The sequence below is a fragment of the Hypanus sabinus genome, chromosome 9, assembly GCF_030144855.1.
Source record: "Hypanus sabinus isolate sHypSab1 chromosome 9, sHypSab1.hap1, whole genome shotgun sequence".
Classification (NCBI taxonomy): domain Eukaryota; kingdom Metazoa; phylum Chordata; class Chondrichthyes; order Myliobatiformes; family Dasyatidae; genus Hypanus; species Hypanus sabinus.
Genome location: NC_082714.1, coordinates 87,668,202 through 87,687,810, shown reverse-complemented (window position 1 = coordinate 87,687,810; position 19,609 = coordinate 87,668,202). Strand labels below are relative to the sequence as shown.

Genomic DNA, 19,609 nt, shown 5'->3' with positions numbered 1-19,609 from the left:
GCTATGAGCCAGCTGGGAGCCCGACAAACATCAGAAGGCGAGTGGAAGACCCCCGACGGACGGCAAGTACTGAATAAGGAAGTAACTCGTCATATACTGCAACAACTACACCAACAAAGCCATTGGGGAGTGCAAGCTATGTGCGACACTATCCTAAGGGACTATGTTTGTAAAGGGATATTCACACTAGCTCAACAGGAGGTGTGGGGCTGTTACACCTGCCAAAAGGTAAACAAGAAAATGATGCGTGCCACCCATAAGGGGGGACAAACACTAGTCGTCCGACCGTTCCATCGGATCCAAATAGACTTTACGGAACTACCACAAGTTCAGAGATGGAAGTACCTGTTAGTAATTGTGGATCACTTCACTCGGTGGGTGGAAGCATTCCCAACCACTAAAGCGGACGCCCCTACAGTGGCACGGATCCTATTAGAAAATATAGTCCCGAGATATGGAATAATAGGGTCTATTGATTCAGATAGGGGAACACACTTTGCCTCAAAAACACACCAGCTAATCTGTGACGCCTTAGGAATCCAGTGGAAGCTGCACACCCCCTGGCACCCTCAGAGCTCAGGAAGAGTTGAGAGGATGAACAGTACTTTGAAGACGCAATTGACAAAACTAATGATGGAAACCAAGCTACCCTGGACCAAGTGTCTACCCCTGGCCCTACTAAGAATCCGCACGGCTCCTCGAAAAGATATAGGAGTATCCCCTTATGAAATGTTGTTTGGCCTTCCATATTGGAACAAGGTGGAGGGCTATCCTTCCCTGCAAGGGGGAGATGTCTTTGTAAGGGACTATTTACAGGCACTGTCTCGTTCTTTTGCAGAATTGCGCAGGAAGGGGTTACTCGCACAAACCCCACCTCTGGACTTCGCACTCCACCGAACTCAGCCCGGTGACTGGGTCCTGATTAAGACTTGGAAGCCAGAGAAGTTACAGCCGCAGTGGGAAGGCCCATTCCAGGTGCTACTGACCACCGAAGCCGCAGTAAGGACAAAAGAAAAAGGGTGGACCCACGCCGCGAGAATCAAGGGACCCGTAAAGCCCGAAGAAGGTGCAGAATGGACTTGCGTCCAGGGAGAAGACCCGATGGTGCTAAAGCTCAAAAGACGGACAGAATGAACTTTGGGACTGTAATGTATATACTGCTATTGTTGAGAAGCGCTGAAGGAGGATGTGATAAGTGCAGGACGACGGTAAGGGTGGGCATGACGGTTTTTCCAGGGTCCTTTGTATCACACTCGCATGTAAACGAGAAATGTTATGACTACAACAAAAAGGAGGAGTATGTGGAAAGTTTAATCTAACCAACTGCTGCTTAAAGATAGATGACAACGGAAAGGTGGTTCAAAAAATATCAGATAAAATAAGGAAACTGGCCCACGTGCCGGCACAGACCTGGAAGCCGCTGGGGTATTGGGACTGGCTGGACGGATGGTTGAAAGGAGGCTGGTGGCGAACCGCTTTAGGGGTTATAGGAGGGGGATTGATGGTCCTCCTTCTGCTACCATGTCTGATCCCCTGCTTGCGGGAGCTAGTAGCTCGGGTGGCAAGACAAGTCATGCAACCAGGGGCCCCAGCTGATCCTGTTCAGGTACTCCTACAAAGGGAAATAGAGCTAGAGGAAGAAGCCTATGTAAACCCGTGGCAAAAGCCCAACTGATAGCACATTCTAAAAAGAAAAAGGGTGGATTGAGAGAAATGATTAAATTAAAGACGGTACTTAAGGAGTCCATTGAGAATGTGCTGACACAGAAAGAACGTGCAAAGCAACTTGCAGGGCAACGTATAAACCAATTTGCAAAATCAGGATGAAACAATAGCTTGCTGGTTAAAGAAGCGATACGGGTAACGGGAAGACATGCTTAACGGTTGAACAATAACGGTGTTAATGCGCTGAGGCTGATAAGTGGGCCAAAGGGTAATCACATTTGTAATTTTGTAATGAGATTAAGGAAGAATGTCTGCACCTCACATGGGTGCAACTCACAAAGTCGTAAACAAGTAGGGTATAAAAAACTGTGCAAAGTGTAATTCGGCACTCAATCTAGCAGGAGCTGGTTGGGTCCGACTCTGCAGACTCGAAAAATAAAGTTTACCGTTCTGCAAATTGCTGAGACTCAGTGTGTTTCTGACAAACTGGGAGACACTGAAAACCCAGCAGCCTACATAGAAAACCAGTTAAAAAGGTGGAGACTGGAGACTGAACAAGAGGTGGAGAATAGCTTATTTATCACCACACTGTTCCGACATAGTATTTTGGATGCAATGCCTCCACAAGTAAAATCCAAACTGGAGGAAGTGGTTGGGCTAACGTCAATGACCCCACAAGAATTTAGAGACCACATAGTCCATGCGGTTGAGAAATACCTGAAAAACAAACAAAGGTTGGCTGAGCAGCAGGAAGAGGTGCAAAGAAAGTTAGTACAAATGCAGCTCGAAGAACTCAAAAAGAAGGAAAAAGAGAAAAGCAAAAAGATGCTGCCAGCAACCACCGGTCCGAGTACAGCCATCGAACTGGACAAAGCACTGCTATATGGAGGGACCGATCATACTGTAAGACAGGGGCTGGAAAACCCCATGCCATTAATTGTCTTTGGGGGAGCATTCCCACAAATGCCCTATCAGGAACAGACTAAATTCAAACAGCCCAGACAGGACTGGAAGTTCCAAGGAGGGAGACTGAGGAGCTATGGGCAGAGGGGACCAGTGAGGAAACAGAGGGAAAGAGAAGTAGAGAGATTGTGCTGGGGATGTAATCAGCCAGGTCACATGAGAAGAGATTGTCCGTTTACACTATGGCCTGTCACACACCAGCAGGAACCGATAAGAAGAAAACTAAAGTTTAGCCAAGGACCAGCCCCCACAGGGCCAAGCGGACCTGTGAACCCCTATGCGAGGTATTAGGGGTGCCCCGAGAACTTGAGTGGGAAGGGACATTACCCAATGATAACAAGGGAGGCAGATGAGGAACCCATTGTTCAGGTTATGTTAGAAGGGCAACTGACACCAATGATGATAGATACTGGAGCCACGTACACTTGTGTACAGCCACAGTCTGCCCTTCACCTTCCCATGTCAGGAAAGTTTATTAAGATGGTAGGGTTCTCTGGGAAAACATAGTTGACACAGTGCACGGCTCCAGTGCGGTTGAGAATGGGAAATAAAGGAATTATTTTGCTGGTGCTAGTATTTAAAGGAACTCCGATTAATTTGTTAGGCAGAGATGCCTTATTGAAATTGGAATTAAAATTAGAATGCACCAGAAATGGGCTGAGTGTGGGAAGAGCAGGGGCTCAATTGATAGTGCGAGAAGACAAGAAGGCTAATGTCTTTTGGATAGGAGACGTCGCAGATCAGATTCAGGAAACCTGGGAGAAATGGAAAAAGGGTGTGCAGGCTATATTACCCAGGGCGGTAATGCCCAAATCTGAGCTACATTGTACAGTGATTTTTGACGAGACTCAGAACAGGGAGTTAGAGGAGAAATGGCACCTGGAGGCATGTAGCCAGCAGCGCCTGGAAGGGGAGGCTGTGATAATTGGAAAGCAAGGGGCAGCTTTACAAGTCAAATGGAACACCTTTTTAGAAAAATGGTACAGGATACCGGAGGCTGCGCCCCATGTAACGTTGTTGGTAAATAAGGGATATCAGTCTAAAGACTTAGGACCCTTAGTTAAGAGTGCTGAAACCGTAACAGTGTGGAGGAAAATCACGCCAGAGGTGTGGATATTAGAAGACAACAATTGCATTAAAATAATGGTAAGTGTAGATATGGTAGGGACAGTGAGAGGGGTCGAAATAACTCCCTAACCACACCTGCCCTTGCTGGGAAAGGAAAGAGGCCAGCAGAAAGATAAAAGGTTAGATGAGTTGCCATCTATTCTGTGGTCACAGCATGACATGGATGGAGGGAAAATAAAAACAGCAAGTCCAGTGGAAATAAGGCTGAAAAGGGGAGCAATTCCACCCCGGAGACCACAATACCCTCTAAGACCAGAAGCGGAAGAGGGAATAGCATCGACAGTGCAGGGGTTGCTTGAAATAGAACAAACAGTCCATGCAATACCCCGTTGCTGCCGGTCTTAAAAGCAGATAAATCTAAGTGGAGATTGGTGTATGATTTGCGAGCGGTAAATGATGTGGTAGAGGACTGGCCAGCGGTAGTCCCCAACCCACACACGCTTTTGACTAATGTTCCACCAGAAGCAAGTTACTTTTCAGTGATTGATTTGTGTTCGGCTTTCTTCAGCATTCCTCTAGCCGACCAGTGTTAGTATCTGTTTGCATTTACTTACAGAGGTGCTCAGTATACCTATACCAGAATACCGCAAGGATTTAAACATTCACCACACGTTTTAATCAGGTGTTGAAGGCAGACCTAGAGGGTACACCATTGGAAAGTACATTGTTACAGTATGTGGATGACCTGTTGATTTGCTCCCACAGTAAGGAACAGTGTGAGCAGGACACTATAACTCTGTTAGAGAAGCTGGCGCACGGAGGACATAAAGTATCCAAAAAGAAACTGCAATTTTGCACGCAGCAAGTGGAATACTTAGGCAGGGTAATATCCAAGGGAGTGAAGGCAATAGCACTAGATCATATTGAGGCAATAACTAAGGCCCCCAAAACCCCAGACTGTAGGGCAGATGACGTTTTTGGGAATGGCAGGGTACAGCTCAGATTGGATAGGAGAATATGCTGAGATTGTGGCACCTTTAGGAAAGATAATGAAAGAAGCAGGACATACAAATTTGAAGAACGGCTTGCAGTGGAATGGAGAGGCGGAGACAGCTTTCAATGCTATTAAGCAGGGATTGCAGTCAGCACCAGCATTAGCTTTGCTGACTACGAGAAAGTTTTTCATTTGTATGTATCCAACTGACAGGAGGGTTATGTTCCAGCGGTTCTAACACAAGAGACAGGCACAGGAAAAGCAAAGCAGCCGATAGCATACTACAGTACAAGACTAGATGAGGTGGCTCAGGGGTATCCACCCTGTTATCAGGGATTGGCGGCGCTGTACTATGCATATGAAAAGGCACCATCTGTAACCCTGGGCTATCCTGTGACTCTGTACACACACCACAAAGTAGCAGAGTTGCTGGAAAGAGGGAAATTTGTGTTGACGCCAGCCAGGATAGCAGCGTATCAGATGCTATTGACATTTCCAGATATAACTATACAGAGATGCACTGCCAGTAATATAGCCGATTTTGTCCCTTTGGGCTATGAAGGAGAACCCCACGATTGTGTAGGGAAGACGATGACATTTGCCAAATTGAGAGCAGATTTACGGTCAGAACCACTAGAGGATGCAGATAAAAAGGTTCTGTTCGTAGATGGCTCTTGTTATGGGGACTATGATGGAAATCATGCAGGGTTCTCAGTCGTGCAGCAGGATCAGTCGAGCTATAAGATTATTAGGATGGAGTCCTGTCCCCAACCGTGTTCCGCCCAACTAGCGGAAATCAAAGCCCTGACAGCTGCGTGTGAAATGATGGAAGGTGAGAAAGTAGACATCTATACTGATTCAGCATATGCTTGTGGTGAGCTACGTGTGCCTGTCTGGACACGCCCCCTGCTGACTGCTCCTGTGGCTCCTCCCACAGACCCCTGTATAAAGGCGATCTGAGGCCTGATGCTCGGCCTCAGTCTCCAGGATGTAGTATGATGGTCACTCACTGCTGGTTCCTTCTTCCAATCAATAAAAGCTGATATCTCGCCTTTAAGTCTCCGAGTGAGTTATTGATGGTGCATCAATGCTCATGGAGTATGCCATTTGTTGGGGGCAATGTGGAAGCAGAGAGGTTTTAAAAAAAGTAGCGGAGATCCCATACAACATTTTCAGCAAATTCTAGACTTAATAAAAGCCATAATGAAACCTAAAGCATTGGCTATAGTAAAATGCCAGGCACATAAAAAGGGAAACGATGTAATAACAAAGGGAAATCAAGCTGCGGACGAGGCAGCCAGAAAAGCGTCTGGGTGTACGTCTGCTGTCATTGCCCCCCAGGTAAGTCTAACTCCAGAACCTGACGTAAAGGACCTAATTGAAATACAAGGTAAGGCAACACTGGCAGAACAGACAATGTGGAGATGAAGGGGGGGGGGGTGAGCAGAACCCGGAAGGCTTGAGAAGCACGGAAGACGGTTTGTTGGTAGCGCCCACCCCTCTCCTGACGATTCTGATTTCAGAAGCGCATGGGATTGACCATTGTGCAAGGGGGGAAGTGATAAAGGAAATAAAGAAGGATGGTTTTTGGTCACTTTACTTACAGGCTTCAGTGGACTTTGTCTTGTCACAGTGCGAGGTATGCGCACAGAATAATGTTTGGAAGGGAATTACAACCCCAATAGGTCACATTCCTGTACCTGAAGGACCATTTAAACATCTAGTGATCGATTACGTAGACATGATAAAGACAGTGAGAGGGAAAAGATACATGCTGGTAATAATTGATCGATTTAGCAGATGGGTGGAGGCGGTACCTTCAAAAGATCAAGGGTCAAAGACAGTGGTAAAATGTCTGACAAATGAAGTGATCCCAAGGTTTGGAATACCTACAGAAGTTAGCTCAGACAATGGTTCAGCTTTTATCCAGAAAGTGGTCAAACCGGTACTACAGGCGCTGAGGATAAAGCAAAGATTTGGATGTGTATACCACCCTCAGTCGCAGGGTGTGGTAGAGAGAATTAGTGGAACCCTAAAAGCCAAACTAAACAAAATTTGTGCAGACACTAAACTTAATTGGGTCGATGCTTTACCGTTAGCATTGATGAGTTATCACATGCAAACTAATCGATTCACATGCCTGACACCGCATGTGATGCTCACTGGGAAGCTATCATACCTGTGATAGGGGTAAGCAAAAATGTTGAATGGATAAACTATATATACTATAATCAGAGATTCATCAACTACACCGATGATGCACTGGAGGCCTTAGGGCAACAGCTGGATGCAACTAGCAGGATGGCGTGGCAAAACAGACAGGTACTGGATTGACTTTTGGCAGAAAAAGGGTGTGTGTGTGTAATGTTTGGAGAATAATGCTGCACTTTCATACCGAACAATACTAGTCCAGAAGGATCTAAAGCAATGAATAAATTAAAGAATCTGCGGACAGAGGTCAAACAGAATGCAGGATTTGAACATCAGTTTTTTGATTGGTTAGAAAGTAGACTCGGAGGATGGGGAGCATGGCTGACTAAAATAGCAATAACTGTCATTATTGTATTGTTCAGCTGTGCTGTTTTCTTCCTTGTCTCAAATCTCTTGTAGTGCGTGCTGCAACCAAACAATTTCCGATGCTCGTGGCAATTACTGAAGCAAGCTTAGTGGAGAAAGAAACACCGAAAATGCATCGTTACAGCCTACAACACCTGCAGGATGAACAAGAGCAAAATGACAGTGTGGGAGTAGATTGTAAGGGCTTCTGAGTCTTTTTCCCTGTCTCAGGTACAAAGGGACAGGTTTTTGGCTCAGCGACCCAGGGTAGCAGGGAGAGAATACTTTGAGGTCTTGGCGCAGAAAATTATAGTTTACCCGAGATTTGGGAATAAATGCTTGAGTTTATTGAGGCTTTTGTGCGCGGACTCTTAGTCTTCTTTCTCTGTGTGAGCCCCTCTGGGTCTCAAAGGGGGGTAATATTGGAGTATAAAAATATTATGGAGTATAAAACTTGTATCATTTGCTGTGTAACCAAAACTATGTAGTCAGTTTGCTATGCATGCACTCAATTTAGTAGAATGAAATCTTAGGAATGTAGAAGACAATGGTATGTTAATGAAAGGTAGCTAAAGAGCTAAAGAAATGTAGATTAGAACATTGCTCAGTTCTGAGTTTATTATTTGCTATGCACGTACCCAATTTGGTAGGAGACTGAAGTCTTAAAAATGTAGAAGACAATGGCATGTTAATGAGAGGTAGCTAAGAGATGTAGATTAGAACATGATTAAGCCAATTGATAGGAACAACAGGGACATGATGTATGTGCAGTACGTGTAATACGCAACTATAGATCGATTACATATGCTAATGCCACTGGACCAGGAGATTGCTATAAAAAATGCTGTGTCCGAGGATCGGTGGGCAATCAGCGACTAGCTGAATGACTGTCTCGGCTTTGATTTGCAAATTAAAGTTTAACCCTTCTTGAAGAATCTTCTGCGTCTCCTGGTCATTTGTGAGGCACAAAAAACCACGACAAAAGCAGCCTACAGGGAGTTAGGAAGAAAGTTGAGAAGCAGGACCTCGAAGGTAGTTGGGATTACAGCCTGTGCCACGCGACAATGAGTATAGGAATAGAGTGAGGTAGAGGAATAGGTCATATTCTGCATGGAGGTCAGTGACCAGTGGAGTGCCTCAGGGATCTGTTCTGGGACCCCTACTCTTCGTGATTTTTAAAATAACCTGGATGAAGAAGTGGAGGTATGGGTTAGAAACTTCGCTGATGACACAAAAGTTGGAGGTGTGGATTGTATGGAGGGCTGTCAGAGGTTACAAATGGGATGCAAAACTGGGCTGAGAAGTGGCAGATGGAGTTCAACCCAGATAAGTGTGAGGTGGTTCATTTTGGTAGGTCAAATATGATGAAAGTATATAGTATTAATGGTAAGACTCTTGGCAGTGTGGAAGATCAGAGGGATCTTGCAGTCTGAGCCCATAGGACACTCTGTGGTTAAGAAGGCATATGGTGCATTAGCCTTCATTAATAGTGGGATTTGGTTTAGGAGCTGAGAGGTAATGTTTCAGCTATATAGGACCCTGGTCAGACCCCACTTGGAGTACTATGCTCAGTTCTGGTCGCCTCACTACAGGAAGGATGTGGAAATCATAGAAAGGGTGCAGAGGAGATTTACAAGGATGTTGCCTGGATTGGGGAGCATGCCTTATGAGAATAGGTTGTGTGAACTTGGCCTTTTCTCCTTGGAGTGACGGAGGATGAGAGGTGACCTGATAGAGGTGTGCAAGGTGATGAGAGGCATTGATCATGTGGATAGTCAGAGGCTTTTTCCCAGGGCTGAATTGGCTAGCACGAGAGGGCATAGTTTTAAGCTGCTTGCAAGTAGGTACAGAGGAGATATCGGGGGTAAGTTTTTTTACTCAGAGAGTGGTGAGTGCGTGGAATGGGCTGCCAGCGATGGTGGTGGAAGTGGACACGATAGGATCTTTTAAGAGACTCTTGGACAGGTATATGGAGTGCAGAAAAATAGAGGCTATGGGTGACCCTAGGTAGTTCTAAGGTAAGGACATGTTCGGCACAGCTTTGTGGGCTGAAGGGCCTGTATTGTGCTGTAGGTTTTCTATGTTTCTATTCTATAAAAGATTAGTGTGAAGGTCAGGGAATAGGAAGCTTTTCAAAACCAACAGAACTAAACCGAAAAGTCATTAAGAAGGTAAAGATGGAATATGAAAATAAGTTTGCCAGTGTTAAAGGGATACCAAAGTTTCTTCAGATACATAAAGTGTAAAAGAGAGGCGAGAATGAATATTGGACTACTGGAAAACGATGCTGGAGAGGTAGTAATGGAAGACAAGGAAATGGTGGATGGACTAGCAGTATGGTGCAAGGGTCAAGAACCATTGCTAGAGAGAAGGTTATTGGGAAACTGAAAGGTCTGAAGGTCGATAAGTCACCTGGACCAGATGGACTACATCTCAGGGTTCTGAAAGAGGTGGCTGAAGAGATTGTGGAGCATTAGTAATGATCTTTCAAGAATCAAGGTTCGGGAAGACTGGGAAACTACAAATGTCACTGCACCGTTCAAAAAGGGAGAGGGGCAGAAGAGGGAAATTTTAGGCCAGTTACTCTGACCTCAGTGGTTGGGAAGGTGTTGGAGTCGATTGTTAAGGATGCAGTTTCAGGCACATGATAAAATAGGCCGTAGTCAGCATGGTTTCCAGAAAGGGAAAATCGTGCCTGACAAATCTGTTGGAATTCTTTGAAAAAATAATAAGCAGGATAGACAAAGGGGAAATGGTCAATGTTGTGTATTTGGATTTTCAGAAGGCCTTTGACAAAGTGCCACATATGAGGCTGCTTATGGGTCAATGGTGCTACAGGAAAGATTCGAGCAGTGGCTGACTGGCAGGAGACAAAGAGTGGGAATAAAGGGAGACTTTTCTGGTTGGCTGCTGGTGACTAGTGGTGTTCCACAGGTGTCTGTGCTGAGACCGATTCTTTTTACATTGTACGTCAATGATTTTGGTGATGGAATTGATGGTTTTGTTGCAAAGTTTGCAGATGATACACAGACAGGAGAAGGGGCAGGAAATTTTGAAGAAATGAGGCTACAGAAGGACTTAGACAGATCAGGAGAATGGGCAAAGAAACGGCAGATGGAATGCAGTCTTGTAAAGTGTATGATCATGCTCTTTGGTAGAAATGAAAGGGTTGATTATTTTCTAAATGGAGAGAAAATACAGAAATATGAGGAGCAAAGGGATTTGGGAGTCTTTGTGCAGGATTCCCTAAAGGTTAATTTGCAGGTTGAGTCTGTGGTGAGGGAGGCAAATGTGATGTTGGCACTGGAACAGAAAAGCATGGATGTAATGTTGAGACTTTATAATGGCCTCACTTGGAGTGCTGTGAGCAGGTTTGAGAAAGGATGTGCAGAAACTGGAGAGGGTCCAGAGAAGGTTTGCGAAAGTGATTCCAGGATTAGACGGATTGTCACATGAACCGCATGTAGTGGCTCTGAGCATGTATTCACTGGAATTCAGATGAATGAGGAGTGACCTAATTGAAACCTATCGAATGGTGAAAGGCCTCGATAGAATCGATGTGGAAAGGATGTTTTCTATACTTCCTAGGTCTAAGACCAGAGGGTACAGACTCAAAATAGGGGGGCGTACTTTTAGAGCAGAGATGAGGAAGCATTTATTTAGCCAGAGAGAGGTGAATCTGCCAAACTCGCTGCCACAGACAGCTGTGGTAGCCAAATCTGTGTGTATATTTAAGGCAGAGGTTGATAGATTTGGGGTATGAAGGGATATGGGAATGGCAGAAGATTAGGATGGAGAGGAAAAACTTATCAGCCATGATGAAATAGCTGAGCATATTCGAGAGGCCAAATGCCCTAATTCTGCTCCTATGTGTTTTGGTCTTATGGTCTCTGATGTTAGTCATTGCTTTCCTGAGGGAAGGGGGAGAGTTCAAGCTCTCCACTCTATCAATGCCTCTTGTTATCTTGTGAAACTGGTTGTTTTCCTCAGCTGCGTGTCTAGGGAAAACACTCTCTAGTCCCACAAAACTCATGAGATGGAGACGGCTCTCCCCAGTTTGTGTGGATGCCGTGTAATTTACCACCGTTACAAAGTAGTGACACGAAACAACAGACCGTACACCGCACATGATTAAAGGAATTATATTTATGAATCTTACCCAATAACAAAAAGAAAAGGGCCTATTTTAATTAAACAGTCAAATGTGCACAATTTGGAGCTTCATCCTGAACATTCACACACTGGGAAAGCACACATCACCTTCTGAACATCGCTTGCATCCGTCTCGAATAAACGGGTCTCCCACCAGGTTACCCGGTTTTACCCAGCGTCTTCTCTCCTCATCTCTCACTGAACCAAAAGAAAACACCCTAAGACCAACCTTAGTGTACCTCAGCAAGGGGACCTCCCCCTAATTCTACCATCCTAGTTGGATCACATTCGTTATCTTCAACAATAACCCAAACAGACCCGTCTACAACAACTCTTTGCCTTCTGTGGGCAAGCCAGTTCTGGATCCACAAAGCAGTTTTCCCTTGGATCCCATGCCTCCTTACTTTCTCAATAAGCCTTGCATGGGGTTGCATCTTCAAATGCTTTGCTGAAATCCATACACACTACATCTAATGCTCTTCCTTCATCAATGTGTTTAGTCACATCCTCAAAAAATTCAATCAGGCTCGTAAGGCACGACGTGCCTTTGACAAAGCCATGCTGACTATTCCTAATCATATTGTAGCTCTTCTTTTCTGTAGTGAATACTGAAGCAAAGTACTCATTAAGTACCTCTGCTATCTCCTCCGATTCCATAGACATTTTCCCACTGTCACACTTGATTGGTCCTATTCTCTCACGTCTTATCCTCTTGCTCTTCACATACTTGTAGAATGCCTTGGGGTTTTCCTCAATTCTGCCCACCAAGGCCTTATCATGGTCCCTGCTGGCTCTCCTAATTTCCTTCTTAAGATCTTTCCTAGAAGCCTTATAATCTTCCAGATCTCTAACATTACCTCGCTCTCTGAACTTTTTGTAAACTTTTCTTTTCTTTTTGACTAGATTTATTACAGCCTTTGTACACCACAGTTCCTGTATCCTACTATAACTTCCCTGTCTCATTAGAACATACCTATACAGATCTCTACACAAATATCCCCTGAATATTTACCACATTTCTTCTGTACTTTTCCCTGAGAACATGTTTCCAATTTAAGCTTGCAATTTCATGCCTGAGAGCCTCATAATTCCCCTTACTCCAATTAAACACTTTTCTAACTTGTCTGTTCCTATCTCTCTCCAACGCTATTGTAAAGGAGATAGAATTATGATCACTATCTCCAAAATGCTCTCCCACTGAGAAACCTGACACCTGACCAGGTTGATTTCCCATTACCAAATCAAGTACAGCCTCTCCTCTTGTAGGATTATCTACATTCTGTATCAAGAAACCTTCCTGAACACACCTAACAAACTCCACCCCATCTAAACACCTTGCTTTAGGGAGATGCCAATAACATTTGGGAAATTAAAATCTCCCATTACGGCAACTGTTATTATTACACCTTTCCAGGATCTGTTTCCCTATCCACTCCTCGACATCCCTGTTACTATAGGGCAGCCTATAAAAAACATGCAGTAAAGTTATTGACTCCTTCTGTTTCCTAACCACCAGCCACAGACAATCCCTCCATGGCGTCTTCCTTTTCTGCAGCCGTGACACTATCTCTGATCAACAGTGCCACACCCCCACCTCTTTTGCCTCCCTCCCTGTCCTTTCTGAAACACTTGAAGTAACCATTCCTGCCCCTGAGCCATCCAAGTCTCTGTAATAGCCACAACATCACAGCTCCAAGTACTGATCCACACTCTAAGCTCATCCGCTTTGTTCATAATACTCCTTGCATTAAAATAGACACATCTCAAGCCTTTGGTCTGAGAGCGTCCCTTCTCTATCACCTGCCTATCCTCCCTCTCACACTGCCTACAAGTTTTCTCTATTTGTGAGCCAACTGCATCTTCCTCCATCTCTTCAGTTTGGTTCCTACCCCCCAGCAATTCTAGTTTAAACTCTCCCCAGTAGCCTTAGCAAACCTCCCCGCCAGTATATTGGTCCCCCTGGGATTCAAGTGCAACCCATCCTTTTTGTACAGGTCACACCTGCCCCATACGAGGTCCCAATGATCCAGAAATCTGAATCCCTGCCTCCTACTCCAATCCCTCAGCCATGCATTTATCCTCCACCTCATTTTATTCCTAATCTCACTGTTGCATGGCACAGGCAGTAATTCTGAGATTACTACCTCTGCAGTCCTGCTTCTCAACTTCCTTCCTAACTCCATGTAGTCTTTTTTCAGGACCTCTTCCTTTTTCCTACCTATGTCATTGGTACCAATATGTACCACGACGTCTGGCTGTTCTCTCTCCCACTGCAGGATATCTTGGACGCGATCAGAAACATCCCAGACCCTGGCACCCGGGAGGCAAACGACCATCTGAGTTTCTTTTCTGTGTCCACAGAATCACCTGTCTGACCCTTTAACTATAGAGTCCCCTATCACTACTGCCTCCCCTCTTTCTCTGGACCTGTCTCCCGTAGCTCCTGTTATTCTCCCATATGAGTTGAAGGTCATCAGGCTGTAGATGTACTTAACTGGGAGACATGACGTCTCCCACACACGGTACAAAACCATGCAACTGGAGCTATTATCACAAATAGCATCGGAAGGTGCAGAATCTTTATGGGTTGGGCTAAGAAATCACAGGGGTAAAAGGACCCTGATGGCAGTTATCTACAGGCCTCCAAACAGCTGCAGTGATGTGGACTACAAATTACAACAGGAAATTGAAAAGGCTTGCCAGAAGGGCAGTGGATGATAATTGTGGGGGATTTTAACATGTGAGTGGATTGGGAAAATCAGGTCGGCACTGGATCTCAAGAGAGAGAATTTGTAGAATGTCTATGAGATGGCTTTTTAGAACAGCTTGTTGTTGAGCCCACTAGGGGATTGGCTGTACTGGACTGCGTATTGTGTAATGAACCAGAGGTGATTAGAGAAATTGAGGTGAAGGAACCTTTAGGAGACAGTGATCATAACATGATTGAGTTCACTGTGAAATTTGAGAAAGAGAAGCTGAAATCCGATGTGTCGGTATTTCAGTGGAGTAAAGGAAATTACAGTGGCATGAGAGAGGAACTGGCCAAGGTTGACTGGAAAGGGACACTAGCGGGAAGGACGGCAGAGCAGCAGTGGCTGGAGTTTATGCGAGAAGTGAGGAAGGTGCAAGACAGATATATTCCAAAAAAGAAGAAATTTTCGAATGGAGAAAGGATGCAACCGTGGCTGAAAAGAGAAGTCAAAGCCAAAGTAAAAGCAAAGGAGAGGGCATACAAGGAAGCAAAAATTAGTGGGATGACAGAGGATTGGGAAGTTTTTAAAACCTTACAACAGGAAACTAAGAAGGTCATTAAGAGGGAAAAGATGAACTATGAAAGAAAGCTAGCAAATAATATCAAAGGGGATACTAAAAGCTTTTTCAAGTATATAAAGAGTAAAATACAGGTGAGAGTAGATATAGGACCTTTAGAAAATGATGTTGGAGAAATTTTAATGGGAGATAAGGAGATGGCAGAGGAACTGAATGAGTATTTTGCATCAGTCTTCTCTGGGGAAGATATCAGCAGTATACTGGACACTCAAGGGTGTCAGGGAAGAGAAGTGTGCACAGTCACAATTACAACAGAGAAAGTAATTAGGAAGCTGAATAGTCTAAGGGTAGATAAATCTCCCGGACCAGATGGAATGCACCCTTGTGTTCTGAAGGAAGTAGCTTTGGAGATTGTGGAGGTATTAGCAATGATCTATAGATCATAGTCAATAGATTCTGGCATGGCTCTGGAGGACTGTAAGATTTCAAATGTCGCTCCGCTATTTAAGAAGGGGGCAAGGAAGCAAAAAGGAAATTATAGCTTGACATTGGAGGTTGGGAGTCAATTGTCAAAGATAAGGTTACAGAGTACCTGGAGGCATTTGACAAGATAAGCTGAACTCAGCATGGTTTCCTTAAATGAAAATCCTGCCCTACAAACCTATTGCAATTTTTTGAGGAAATTACAAGTAGGCTAGACAGTGGATGTTGTTTGGATTTTCAGAAGGTCTTCGACAAGGTGCCACACATGAGGCTGCTAAACAAGAGCCCAAGGAATTACAGGAAAGTTACATACATGGTAGAGCGTTGGCTGATTGGCTGGAAACAGAGAGCAGGAATAAAGGAATCCCATTCTGGCTGGCTGCCGGTTACCAGTGGTGTTCCGCAGGGGTCCATGTTGGGGTCGCTTCTTTTTACGTTGTTTATCAATGATTTAGATTATGGAATAGTTGGCTTTGTGGCTAAGTTTGCTGATGATACAAAGATAGGTGGAGGGGCTGGTAGTGCTGCCAACGCTCTATCCACATATGTAACTTCCCCATAATTCCTAGGGCTCTTATCTTGTTAGAGTCTGCAGAGGGACTTGGATAGATTGGGGGAATGGGCAAAGAAGTGGCAAATGAATTACAATGTCAGAAAGTGTACGGTCATGCACTTTGGTAGAAGTACACGGGCAGACTATTATTTAAACTGGGAGAGAATTCAAAGTTCTGAGATGCAACAGGACTTGAGAATCTTCATGCAGGATACCCTTAAGGTTAACCTCCAGGTTGAGTCGGTGGTGAAAAAGGCTAATGCAATGTTGACATTTATTTCTAGAGGAATAGAATATAAGAGTAGGGATGTGATGTTGAGGCTCTATAAGGCACTGGTTAAGACCTCACTTGGAGTACTGTGTGCAGTTTTGGGCTCCTTATTTAAGAAAGGATGTGCTGACGTTGGAGAGGGTTCAGAGAAGATTGACTAGAATGATTCCGGGAATTAGAGGGTTAACATATGAGGAAAGTTTGACCACTCTTGGACTGTACTCCTTGTAGTTTAGAAGAATGAGGGGGGACCTCACAGAAACATTTCGAATATTGAAAGGCATGGACAGAGTGGATGTGGCAAAGTTGCTGTGGTGGGGTAGTCTAGTACGAGAGGGCATGACATAAGGATTGAAGGGCGCCCATTCAGAACAGAGATGCAAATAATTTTTTTTTTAGCCAGAAGGTGGTGAATCTATGGAATTTGTTGCCACGGGCGGCAGTGGGAGTCAAGTCATTGGGTATATTTAAGGCAGAGATTGATAGGTATCTAAGTTGCCAGGGCATCAAAGATTATGGTGAGAAGGCGGGGGAGTGGGACTAAATGGGAGATTGGATCAGATCATGATAAAATGGAGCAGACTCGACGGGCCGAATGGCCGACTTCCATTCCTTTGTCTTATGGAATACACTGATAGATGAGGAATGAACAAGTAAGAACAGAGAGTAACTTGGAAGACAATCTACCTCACCCTAGCCTGGTGAGCCAAAGACCGGCACACTCGAAAGAAAGGCAGCTCCGCTTGCACTGGGATTATTCTATGAATCCCTCTTGCTGATTGGTCGCTCCTCAAAGCTGAAACACTGCCGCGAAATTCTGCCCTTGAAATCTTGGATCGCCGCCCTGATTAAAAAGTAGTTCTTTTCACGCACTCCTTATGTGGATTGTCCAGCTCCCTTTAAGGTGATTGAAGGAAAGCTTAGGGGACATGTCAGGGGTAGGCTTTTGTTTACACAATGTATTGTAGGCGCTGCCAGGGGTAGAGGCGGATACACTAGGATTTAAGGTAGGCACATGAGTATAAGGACAATGGAGAAGGGAAGGTTTCCTTAAAGTTGTTGTAGGTAATGGCTAAGCTCCCACTACCTATTAAATGCTCCCAAAGGCATTCGTCTCCAATAACCTCTGACAACCAAGACCAGCTCCTGGCCTTCACGTGTGGTTTAGCTACTAAGCCCATCGGGGAAGGGGCAAAGGCGGGTTACGGGTGCCTTAAAGCCAATTGCTTTCCTTTGGATTCATTAGGGGCGTGGAAAGGAGGAGCCTGCTGCGCGGGCTGCTCTCCCCGGCTCTGATTTGCGTATCACGAGCACGACTGGAACGAAACATCCTTGGTCGATCCCGACCAACAGGGTTAGACTGATCATGGACAAAGTCTAACAGATCGTCACCACCGTTCTCTAGACCAAGAGATTCACTGGTGTCTTGGAGGGCTGTGGTTATAAGGGCAGAGCGTATTATATGATATCAGTGATATCCATATTCACTGATATGGATGAACATGAAGGCTATTATGCCAGGGCTGATGCCGAAGACAAATACGACAGAGGTATTTAAGAGGCTCTTAGACAGGCACGCGAAAGTGCAAGAAATGGAGAGGTGTGTAGACAGCAGGGTTTCGTTTGGTTAAACATTCAATTATTAAATTAGTTCGACACATTATATACCAAAAGGCCCGTTCCTACGTGTTCGATCATACGGAAATTTATAAAAATATGAAAGGAGACGTGTAGCTAGAATCTTTTTCCCGCTGTCATAACTCTATTGAACAATTCCATTGTACTATAAGATGGATTTGATCTCAGTCTCCCTCTACATGGCCCGCATTGCACTTTCCCTGTACTGTAACACTACTGCCGTACGGAAATGATCTTCTTGAATCCCGGTGCACGTGATGATAAATCAATTTCTCCAAACACGCCGCAGATCCAACATTGCTCACACTCTCACCCTCCGATCAACCCAGTGCAGTCATTGCGTGTGTAGGAGATTCACTGTATCTGACCCCCCTCCCCCCACGATTGTGATGGGACGGTGTAGAGGGAGCTTCATTCTGTCTGATCCTGAGAGCGTGTGATGGGACGATGTGGAGGGACCTTAATACTGTCTGATGGGACGGTATAGAGGGATCTCTATACTAATGGGATAGTGAAACGAGCTTTCCTCTGCCATATTAAAGGACAACAGACATCGATTGCTACCTGTAAGATTTACACACCGGCCGTGGCCGGACAACACTTCCATGCATTTTTACAAACAATTCAACGTATCCAGGTACTCACCTGTCAACCGGTCTCTCCGCCAAATCTGCTCCCTTCCGCTCTCCCACCTAGCTCTCGAATCTACGGAGCCCCGAAGTAACCCTCATGTTGCATTGTCAGCTCCCTTACAGACAGGGTCGGTTCCTCCCGAAGGACCAAGCATCAAAAGACCGCTCCTTGCAAATCCATCCCAATCCGTTTAGGACAGATTATAAGCCAGCATTGCATTACGTACGGATCAAGTGACCCAGTTATTCTATTTGGATGCAACATTCACCAAGTGTTTATCTGCACCATCTTAGTACAATCCTTTCAAAATGGGACTCACTCCTCCAATGGGAGATCCATTGTAAACGGCCAGCAGGAGAGAGGGAATGGGGTGATATTCCCCTGTGGGAACCTTGATAGAGCAAGCTCTTATGCGCTTTAATGATACTGCACGGCATTTTATATCATTTTTACTGAAGACTGCCATTTGGCCCATCGACTTGGTGCTACCTCTACCACAGCAATTTCGTGTGGTAAATAAAAATTGTTGCCTTTTCCCAACACTCTACCCTACTGATCTGAGGTGCTGCAGCCATAGGGGACTTAAATTAGCAGGGGCATCAATGAAGCGGATAGGGCTCAAAAGACCAGGAGCTGGTGGTGGTGGTGGCAAGTGCTGAGGAAAACCTGTAAGAGGGCTTGTTGCGCATCTCAGTGAATGGAGACTGATGCTGGTTGTAGTCCGGGCTTTATGCTTCTGCTCTTAGTATGCCAAACAGTAGAGGCTAGACTAAGAGTGGTCCACCAGTTCTCCAAGTTCAGGGTTCAGCTCAGGGACAATAACATTGACTGGTAGAACAAAATTGTGGAAACAGCCATGAAAAATTCTACATCTGAGTGTGACAATATTCCTGAGTCTCCAGCCTGGACTTGCATGACTGACATCAGTGAAAACTGAGAGGAAGCCCTGACCACCATCAGTGATAGAGGACCTTTGCTGCCCTAAACACCAGAGTAATAGCCAGTAAGCAAATGAGGGAAAATGTTTCCAATCAAAAGGCAGCCAGTCCCAGTTACACAGGATGCAAAGGCCAGTGATGGGGTCATGCTTCCCACAGGTATCACCAGACCACACCCCCACAAACTTTCCTCTCTGCCTCGAGTGAATGATTCAGTACCTCGTCCACTGCAATTTGTCCTCTTCTCAACGTGTCCCACTTGCATTCTCTGGGGCCATATTATTGGCCAAGACCACGTAGGGCCCTACTTAATTACACCACCAGTTTGCTGGACAATGAATCACCATCTTTTCTCTGATGCTGCTCAACCCAGCATCAGTTCATTTCACCTCTATAGGGTGTCCACTCTTACCTTCCCCCCGCTT

At 45.1% G+C, this 19,609-nt stretch overlaps 1 protein-coding gene across 1 annotated transcript in view; it reads right to left on the bottom strand.

Annotated features, from left to right (window-relative positions):
- Positions 1–18,297, bottom strand: part of LOC132400068 (complexin-3-like) — a 38,126-nt gene extending 19,829 nt beyond the window's left edge. The window contains exon 1 of the mRNA XM_059981152.1: positions 18,259–18,297. The gene's annotated coding sequence lies outside the window, so the exon portion shown is untranslated. The remainder of the gene's footprint in view (positions 1–18,258) is intronic.
- Positions 18,298–19,609: the final 1,312 nt, after the last annotated feature.